Source organism: Cricetulus griseus, chromosome 6, assembly GCF_003668045.3.
Source record: "Cricetulus griseus strain 17A/GY chromosome 6, alternate assembly CriGri-PICRH-1.0, whole genome shotgun sequence".
NCBI lineage: Eukaryota > Metazoa > Chordata > Mammalia > Rodentia > Cricetidae > Cricetulus > Cricetulus griseus.
Genome location: NC_048599.1, coordinates 28,614,268 through 28,623,543, shown reverse-complemented (window position 1 = coordinate 28,623,543; position 9,276 = coordinate 28,614,268).

The following is a 9,276-nucleotide window of genomic DNA, read 5'->3' as shown; positions in this document are numbered from 1 at the left end:
TCAGGTTTCTACAGATAGACATTGCCACTAGGATGTGCACAGCTGCTGTTAATTAATCCCACAGATGCAAGGAGAAAGACCACCCACTACAAATTACAGCCAAATCAAAGCAAGCTTTATTTGGTGCATGCCTGAGCCAGGCCGACAGCTCAGGTTCCACCTAAGATAGGGTTCAAGAGAACAGCCCAGAGCCAGTTTCCCGTATCTCTTTTACATGGCAAAATCATAGGGTGGGGGTGCTTTGGCAAGCAAGTAGGGTTACAGAAGTGACACCAGCCACTTAAGGAAATTTTACTGGAACATCTGTTATAGAACATTCTGTGGTCCACAGTCTAATTCTGAGAATCAGAAACTTAAGTTTTACAGTAAATCGAAACTTAACTGAACTAGGGTATCAAAATGGCTCTTCCTAACCCCTCCCCCCACCCTGGTTTGTTTGTTTGTTTGGAGTGTGTTCGTGTGTGTGTGTGTGTGTGTGTGTGTGTGTGTGTGTGTGTGTGTGTGTAGACAGGGTTACACTGTGTAGCCCTGGCTGTCCTGGAACTCACTCTGTAGATCAGGCTGGCCTTGAACTCATAGAGATCCACCTACCTCTACCTCCTGAGTGCTGGGACTAAAAGCATGTGCTGCCACTGCCCAGCTTTCTTCCCTTTTCTTATGTGTCCCTTTCAAATTCTTGATAGGGAACTTCCATTTCTAGTTTTTGTAAGTGCTGATAATGCAGACAGAGGGTATTTTAGCATTTTCTATCTGGCGGGAAACAATTTATGAAATACTGAAAGATGCATGGACCAATTGTGAAGAACTTCATCAGAAGGGTTAGGAGACCCACTGTGGATGAAACAAGCATTAGCTAGAGGGACCAGTTGAACAGTGGTTGATACCAATTGTTTCACTCTTGGTAGTCTAAGTATTTAAATTTTAATATTGCTTCTTACTACGGCCATGGTATCCCTGATTATTCCTGACTGGTTGACATAAAAACAGCTGATTTCTCCTAAGGCTACACATAGTCCTCCCTGTTTCATAAAAAGCAAGTTGAGACTTCTCCAATTCTGCAAGACTACTTCTGCCACGGAGTCTTCTTGGTTTTCTAGCCTGGATATTGAGGCTCCTAAGAACCCTAAATCTTGCTTAGCTTGGGCATTCAAAGTTCTGAACTCATGATCTTATAGTACCAACGCTGATGTTCCTAGAGCAGCAGACCCTTCAATCCATGAACTCACTAAGAGAGGAATTAGTGTGGGGAATGCCCATTTTGGTTAAGAGTGGTCTGGTGTCATGGCTAGGTGTAGGTGGCCTGTGACCCCACTGTAGGTGTAAACTTGTGGGAGGATATGAGTAAGGACGTAAAAGAGAGGATGTGTCCTATGGACAATGTGGGAGACCAATAGACATTTGATACAGGCCCACCAGGTGACAGAAGGGGCAGGAAGGAACAGCTGTTGACTGTCGGTACCTGTGGCAGTCAGGTTCTGGATAATAGTTGCACAATTATCCATAGGGAGAAGCCAAGTAACCTGATACTTTTGACATGACATATAGTCCTGTCCTTGTATGTCACCTAGGGTTAGTTTGGGCTGGAACCAGGAGCAGACATCAGTATTGGCTTGTGGCAGTTCTGCAAGTGACAGGATGCAGGCCACTCCTACATAATGAGGGGGTTTTGGGTCAAGGCAAAGCCAATAGTCCTGTATCAGGTTAGGTGCAGAGTGGTTGAGGACAGAAAAGGTTGCTGTTAGCATAGTCAGGAGAGGGACTTCTGTTGGAGAGGTGGGTCCTAATGGCTTCCTCAGAGAAAAGCACCAGTGAGAAGGCATGGTGTCAACGGTACAGACAATAAGAGTCAGGTAAAAGGCAAACAGCAGACTCATTTATTCAGCAATGGAGAGAGTCTTATACCCTCCTCCCAGCACCCAGGCTGCATTCTGATCCATTGACATTGTGTGGTCGCCCCTCATTGGCTAGGCATGATCAGGACCTCTGACAGCGCCTGTTGCTAGGCCCTCGGGCAGATTCTAGGTTGGCTTGTCTCTTGGCCTTATAGGCCTTATTTTCCTACATATCTATCCTTTTTTATTTATTACATGGGCACTCAGAGGGAGCCAGAGATTTTTGCTCAGGCCTGTTGACCCTGCCTCAGGAGGGCTCAGCAACTGTATGCCTGTCTTAGGTTGGCCTGCCGAACAAGCTCTTATCCATCATTGACTACCCACTCTGAAAGAGCATTCATTCCTGGAGAGCTACCAGGGGGGACTAGGTGGCAGCCTTTTGAATTTCAGATATCCAGACATGCACAACCTCCTGCAGAGGACTGAGAAAGGGAGCATCCATGAGGGATCAAATAGCCTTTTTTTTTTTTTTAAATATGTCAAACCTTTTCAGAAAATGAAGAGTCAAAGGCCATTACCTCTGCCCTTGTCTGATTTAGTTTCAGCTATGGGGGTGGGACTCCAGGGATGGCTAGCAGCATTTTGTCCCAGGTTGACCAGAAAGGCTTCCACCAGCTGTGGAGGCTGGGAGTCATACCGGAAGTGTAAGGAAATTTCTGCTTTCAGGAGCGAGTGAACATCACGTTCATCCCCTCCATGTCTGATTTCTTTACGGCATCTGACAGGAGGCGGCAAGCAATTCAGGCCCAGCGAAACCTGCTGAGGAACGTGGTGGCCACAGTTAAGACCACGTGTGCGGCTTCCCTATCAGCTACACTCCCATCGCGGGAGGCTACCCCTCTGCCGTGGTACCCTTGGAGTGAAGTACCTCAATGTTCATTTTGTAGAGGGAAACAGCAGGCAAGCCTTGTTCTACCTCCTGGGGAGGGGAGTCAGTCCTTATGTGGAGGCACTGGGCAAACCAAAACAGAAAAAAAAAAAAAAGTGTGCCTTTTTAACTGGACAGGCAGACAAACATGACAGACAACACAAAAGAAGCAAAGAAAGGGAGGGTCCCAACTGTAAGCAAGTGTGAGTCCCAGGTTTTGGCACCAAAATTAAGTGAGTGTCTTGCAGTTCTGGGGCTGCAAAGGTGTCCTGACTTATCAGAAAGCCAGGCTACCTAGAGCTGTAACAGGACAGCTCAACCCTGGAGAGAAATGTGTCCTGACTTGTGGGCAAGCCAGGCTACCTGAAGCTGGGATGCAGTCAGGGATGGTCTCCCCACAGGATAGAGCAATCCTGCCCCTTTCCTGGAGAGACCTGTTACAGCCAAGCCCTGCTCTGTTCCCCTAAGTGAACATCCTAGCAGAGCTAAGCACTTCTTCCGCCCTCTCAGCTACAGTCTGCTGAAGGAGAAGCCCCTACAGCTCTGGAGAACAGTTGTTACTTTTTTCTGTGGCAGCAGTGCTCAGTCCTCTAAGGGAATGCCTCAGCAAGTTTCTTCTGGTCTGATGTTCTTCTCAGCCTTGCTCAGCCCCACAAAGGGAATGTCTCAGCAAGTTCTTTTATTCTGCTCGGGTGATGAAGATCTTCACCCTGAACGTTCCTGAGAAAGAAGTTTATTTAGGAAGGAGGAGTCCGGGAGAGTGGCTGCCTCTGCCAGGGTGGGAAAGGATAGGTAGCAACTGAACAGGAAGAGGAGCTTATACAGGGCTTCTTAGGGGTGGACTTTTCCCAGGGAGAGGTTTTTCTGCTCGGGGATTGGTTAGTTTTCCTGCGCAGGGATTGGCTAGTTTAGTGGGTCAGGGGCAGAGAGAGCTCTGTTTCAGGGCCAAACTGTTTTCTTTTGGCTCTAATTTTAGGGCCAGGGCATATTTCTTTCACTGGCTCTGATTCTCGGGACAAAGTGTGTTTCTTTGGCACTGGTTTCGAAGTCAGGATGTTTTTCTTTGGTTCTGGGTTTGGGGATAAAGTGTTTGTTTCACTGACTCTGGGTTCAGTGAGGGTGCTCTGGGATTGGTTGGTTTCCCATTTCAGTTGGTCAGGGGGAGAATTACTTTTGATGTCAGGGCCAGAGTGGGTATTTTTGGCTCTTTTACCCTACACCAATGTTTACCTGATGAAGGGACAGAAAGCACACAACACTGAGGGACCTTGTCACTGAAACACATCATCTTGGGGGTGCAGTCTAGTGCAGTGAATGAGAGGAGGTAGCTGACTAGAACCTGTTCAGATGCCAGATGTTGCTGGGTCCCAATGGCTCCCTATGGGGAGGGGATGAGAAGGCGTGGTGTCAACAGCACAGGTAACAAGAGTCAGGTAAAGGCAAACAGCAGACTCATTTATTCAGCAATGGGGAGAGCCTTATACCCTCCTCCCCGCAGCCAGGCTGCATTCTGATCCATTGACATTGGCTAGGCATGATCAGGACCTCTGACAGTGCCTGTTGCTAGGCCCTCAGACAGACTCCAGGTTGGCTTATCTCTCAGCCTTTTAGGCCTTGTCTTCCTACAGGTGGGGGTGGCTCAGTGGAAGTTAGAAAGGGTGGAGACAGTTAGTGGACTCTCAGGGTGTAGGTGTACTGGGGACCTTGAAGCACCAGGAAGAGTTGTCTATTGGTCCCTGTGGGTTTAAGGTTCTTCTTGTTTTCCTCTTTGAATTGTGATTGAGGAACCAGAGTCTGGACCAACTGCATATAGCCTAAATGCCAAAGTCATTCTGGCATCCCAGGGGGATTTGCCAGAATAGTCATAGATGGCCCAGAGTTTAGGTTGGAAATTTACAATGCTACATGGCTCCAGTTGACAGGGTTGGTTTAGACAGGTTGGAGGAGATGGTAAGATAATCTGTGTTTTACTTTTTCCAAGGGGCAATAGTTACACAGTTCCAAGAGGCATAATGATATGAATTAGTACCTTGGCAAGATTTGCCTCCTTGGGCTGGTCCATATATAGATCAGGATGTCTTGTAGGGCTTTTTTCCAGGTTTAAGTGTCCACACTCCATCCCAGAATGGAGGGGAAAGAACTTACAGTAATCTCCTTTAAGTTAGGTCAAAAGTTAGTTAGTTAGTTAGAAGTTGTAACAATGTCCAATATCTGACCTATATCAGAGACCCCAAGTTCTCATTTCCAGATGGGTAGTTTATGTGGGTTAGAATATCTAAAATTTGAGGACATAAATATAACCCAGTATGCTAATATCATAGCTTTCATAATATAAAATGAGAACAAGGTTAGTAATAAAATATCAAACCTTGGAAATTTTAATCTTGAGGGGACTTTGTTCAGTCACTTTCCATCTCAGGTGGCTTGTTTCTCTTTCTTTGGGATCCAAAGGTACTTTCTTGAGATGAGAGTGATGAATGCAGACATGAATACCATCAACCCTAACAGCAGTGAGCATCCTTCCTGGGCTTGAGGTGGTCAGTTTTGAAGTGATGTATCACTACAGTGTCACCAGGTTGGAACAAGAGGTCAGGTGTGCCATGCCTTATTGATTGTGAAGTCTGGATTTGAGAAAAGATCTTATTCAGAGTTAATTGTAATCCCTCCAGGGATTCAGCGACGAGGGAAATCTGTTAGCAGCTCTTGATGTGCCCAGGGGATCATGGGAGGTGGACATCTGTAGATTATTTCATATGGGGTGAATTTTTTCCAGTAGTGGGTGCTATGGATCCTTAGGAGTGCAAAAGGCAAGAGATCAACCCAGTTACCACCAGTCTCAAGAGTGTATTTAGTTAAAACATCCTTAAAGTCCTGTTTATCCTTTTTGCCTTTCCTGAGCTCTAAGGATGATACATACAATGTAGTTTCCAATTTATATTGAGAGCCTTTGAGATTAATTAAGAGAGCTTGGCCACAAAGACCAGGCCATTGTTGGACTCTAGGTTTAAAGGAAAGCCAAATTTTGGGATAATTTCAATTGTTAATTTCTTTGCTACTATCTGGTCATTTCCATTTGTGTTGGAAAGACTTTTACCCAGACCAAGACAGTGTTGACAAAGACAAGCAGGTATTTATATCCATATGGTCCTTGTATGACATCAGTAAAGTCTAATTCCCAGAATTCACCAAGTACTATACCTTGACTCTGGTGTACTTAGGGGAGCAAGTCCTTTCTGGCATTTACACGAGTGTAGGTCAGCAGCAATCTGAAATGCCTTGATGTATCTCCCAATGTACAGGCAACCAAACATGATGGGAGATGAGTTCTGAGATTTTTTTGTAGGGGAGGGGGATGACAAATGCATTGACTTGTGGAGAGCAATCAGCTAATTTATTACAATAGCCGAGGAATGCAGATTTTTTCCATCTGGTAGGATCCACTATCCATGGCAATATTGATGGGCTCCCATGCTGGAGTGTGATTCTCTCTTCTGGAGAGTATGTGGGGGTATAGTCATGGAAGTGGAATGGAGGCTCAGGGACAGCTGATAGCTCCAAGATGGTTTGGGGGTAAGGGTCCCCAAGAGCTGTCTCTCTGGCTGCTTGATCTGTCAAATTGTTCCCCTGGGTCTGGAGGATACTGTCCTTCTGATGTCCAGCCAGTGTATAATAAGCCAGTTCAGATGGCAACAAAATAACCTCCAGCAGTTAGATGATTTCCTGTTTGTTTTTAATGTTTTTTTTTCCTTCTGAGTTTAGTAGTTCTCTTTGTTTATTTGTCCATGAACATAATCCATGTCAAAAACATATTGGCTATCTGTGTAAATATGTACTTTCTTTTCCTTGGCCCATTTCAGTGCCTGAGTTAGGGCTATTATTTCTGCTTTGGGGGATGATGCATCTCTGAGTAGGGCTTGTGTCCAAATTACTTTATTCTGACTTGTAACTATTGCCAACCCTGTGTACCTTATTCCTTCCCAGGCGAAACTGCTATCATCAATGTAGAGGTTAGTGTCTCTGACTGAGAGGGGAGTGTCTGTCAGGTCTGGTTCAGTTCTCTTGAATGACATCCAGGCATCTCCAGTTATGGGTGGGTTCCTCAGGATAGTTGTTCAAGAGCAGGGTGTCGGGATTGATGGCCATGGGATTTGTCAAAGTCAGTCAATTTTTTATCCAAGAGAAGGGCCTGATATTGGGTTAGGTGGACATTAGAGATTCAACAGTTTGAGGCATCTCTTAATAGGGACTCTATAGCATAGCATGTGGGGCTATTGTGGTTAAAGTCTGTTCCAGGGTAAGTTTGTCTACCTCTTTAACAAAGATCGAAGTAGTTGCTGTGGCCTGTAAACAAGGAGGCCATTCTGAGGCCACAGAATCCAGTCTTTTTGATACAGGCTACTGACCTTTATCAGGGACCCTTAACAATGCCCTTTCTTCCATGGATATAAAGATAGAAGAACTCGATGATGTCAGAGAGGTTAAGGTTGGGGTTCTAGACAAGAGCCTCTTTCAAGTTCTCAAAACACCTGCTCATATTCCTCAGTCCATTTCAAGTGGGTGTTGCCTCTACTGTACCTGAGCACAAAGGCTTGGTGATTTCACAAACCTGGGCATCTGGAAGTGGCAATATCTAGCAACAGCCTCCAGGAATTCCTTTCTTAGTGGTTGAGATTGAGATTTTCGTTATGGCTCTGTGCATTTTTTTCCTTATTGGGGTGATGTAGCCCCTCAGTGTTGTAGGCAAGGTACTAGGCTAATTAGAGGCACGAGTTGGGTGGAGCAACCTCCATTGGACAAGGCAGTTCGAGTTGACAATGGAGGACGGGTTGGAGGGCAGTGTTGAACAAAAGTGGGTGGTGAGCTTGGTGGTGGTGGTGGTGGTGGTGGTGGTGGTGGTGGTGGTGCACGCCTTTAATCCCAACACCCAGGAGGCAAAGGAAGGTGGATCTCTTGTGAGTTCAAGGTTAGCCTGGTCTACAGATTGAGTTCCAGGACAGGCTTCAAAGCTACAGAGAAACCCTGTCTCAACACCACCACCCCACCCCACCCCCCCGCAAAGTGGGTGGCATGTTGGATCTTAAGCCCGAAGTTGTGCCCTGAAGGGAGTACATATATGCAGACCCAGCCTCTATCGAGTCTGGGATTTGGCAGGATGGCTCGAATGCTTTTCTGACAGGGCCTTGGAATTTCTGTGTGGCTCTTAGTTTTGAGCTCTGGGGGTGAAGCTTCAGCTAGACAAGGCATATGCCGGACCATTTGCATATGTGTACATTGTGGAAATTCACCCTCAGCCAGGCAGGCATTTCATATGTCCACAGTGTTACAGTGCCTTGCAATCCTTCCCATGGCTTGGGCTAGTATATGGAATGCCTTGTTTGTCCCTGGGAGATGATTATATAAGAGGTACATGAACATGAAAGAAGTAAACTAAACTCAAAGGCTTCGCTTCTAATAATTCACACTGGGGAGAAATTGTATAAATGTGGCAAAGCCTTAAGTTCCCATTCAACTCTTACTGGAGAGAAACCATATAAATGTAAAGGTTGTGGAAAAGCCTTCAGAACAAACCCAGTTCACCCTTCCCCTTAGCCTCTAGTTCTTGTGTTGTAAGCAAAACTCCAAGACAACCTTCCTCTTAGACTTAGTTGGTACCTGGAAACTGTGTTTGACAACAAACCACCTCCAAGAGACAAAACCACAGAAACCACAGAATGCTCCCTCCCAGCACCAACCAATGAGAACAGGCTACCTGCAAGTAACAGATAAAGCCATAGAAACCACCAAATGTTCCAACCAATCAAAAATGCTAACAAGCCAGTTGCTCTGACTCTGGGAAACTCCCACTAATTATTCCCCAAATGCCAACCAATCAGGATCCGACCTGAACCTACTGATGTAATCCTGTAATTTTTTTCTTTAAAAATCCTGCAATAGACTAGATGGACACTCCCTCTGGAGGCTGCTGCATCAGCTTGCTAGACCGAGTCCCTACTGGTAGGATTAAACAATAAAGCCTTGCATTTGCAGTTCAGTGAGTCTGTCTCCTTGGGGGGTCTCTGGGGGCAGTCTTCATGACTTGGGCACAACAAACTCCCTAGCTGTTATTTGAGGTTTTGAAAATGTCTCCTCATTTAGACTTCTAGCCATCTTAAGAGCTTCATGGGCAGTCCATACCTCTACAGAAACAGATGAATTGGGATCACTGCAGGGTTGTTCCAGATACTGGGCTTCAAAAAGAGCCAGCCAGGGCGGGGCTGTCCCATGTTCTTTCCAGTAGGCTTCAGCAGCTGCTGCCATGGAGGTTGATCACCCCGTGGTCATGACTAGGGCATCATATTTGGCCAAAAGTTTGGAGCAGCATCACTTAATAGTTTCTACCATGCGGGCTGTGGCTGCTGTTGGCTTCACGTCACAGAGAAGATTGCAAAGGGTCTTGCTCATCTCCTCCCGCTGAGAATGCATTCAGTTAATTGTAGAGTTGATCTGTTGACTCTGCTTCTCCATCTGGGTGACCTT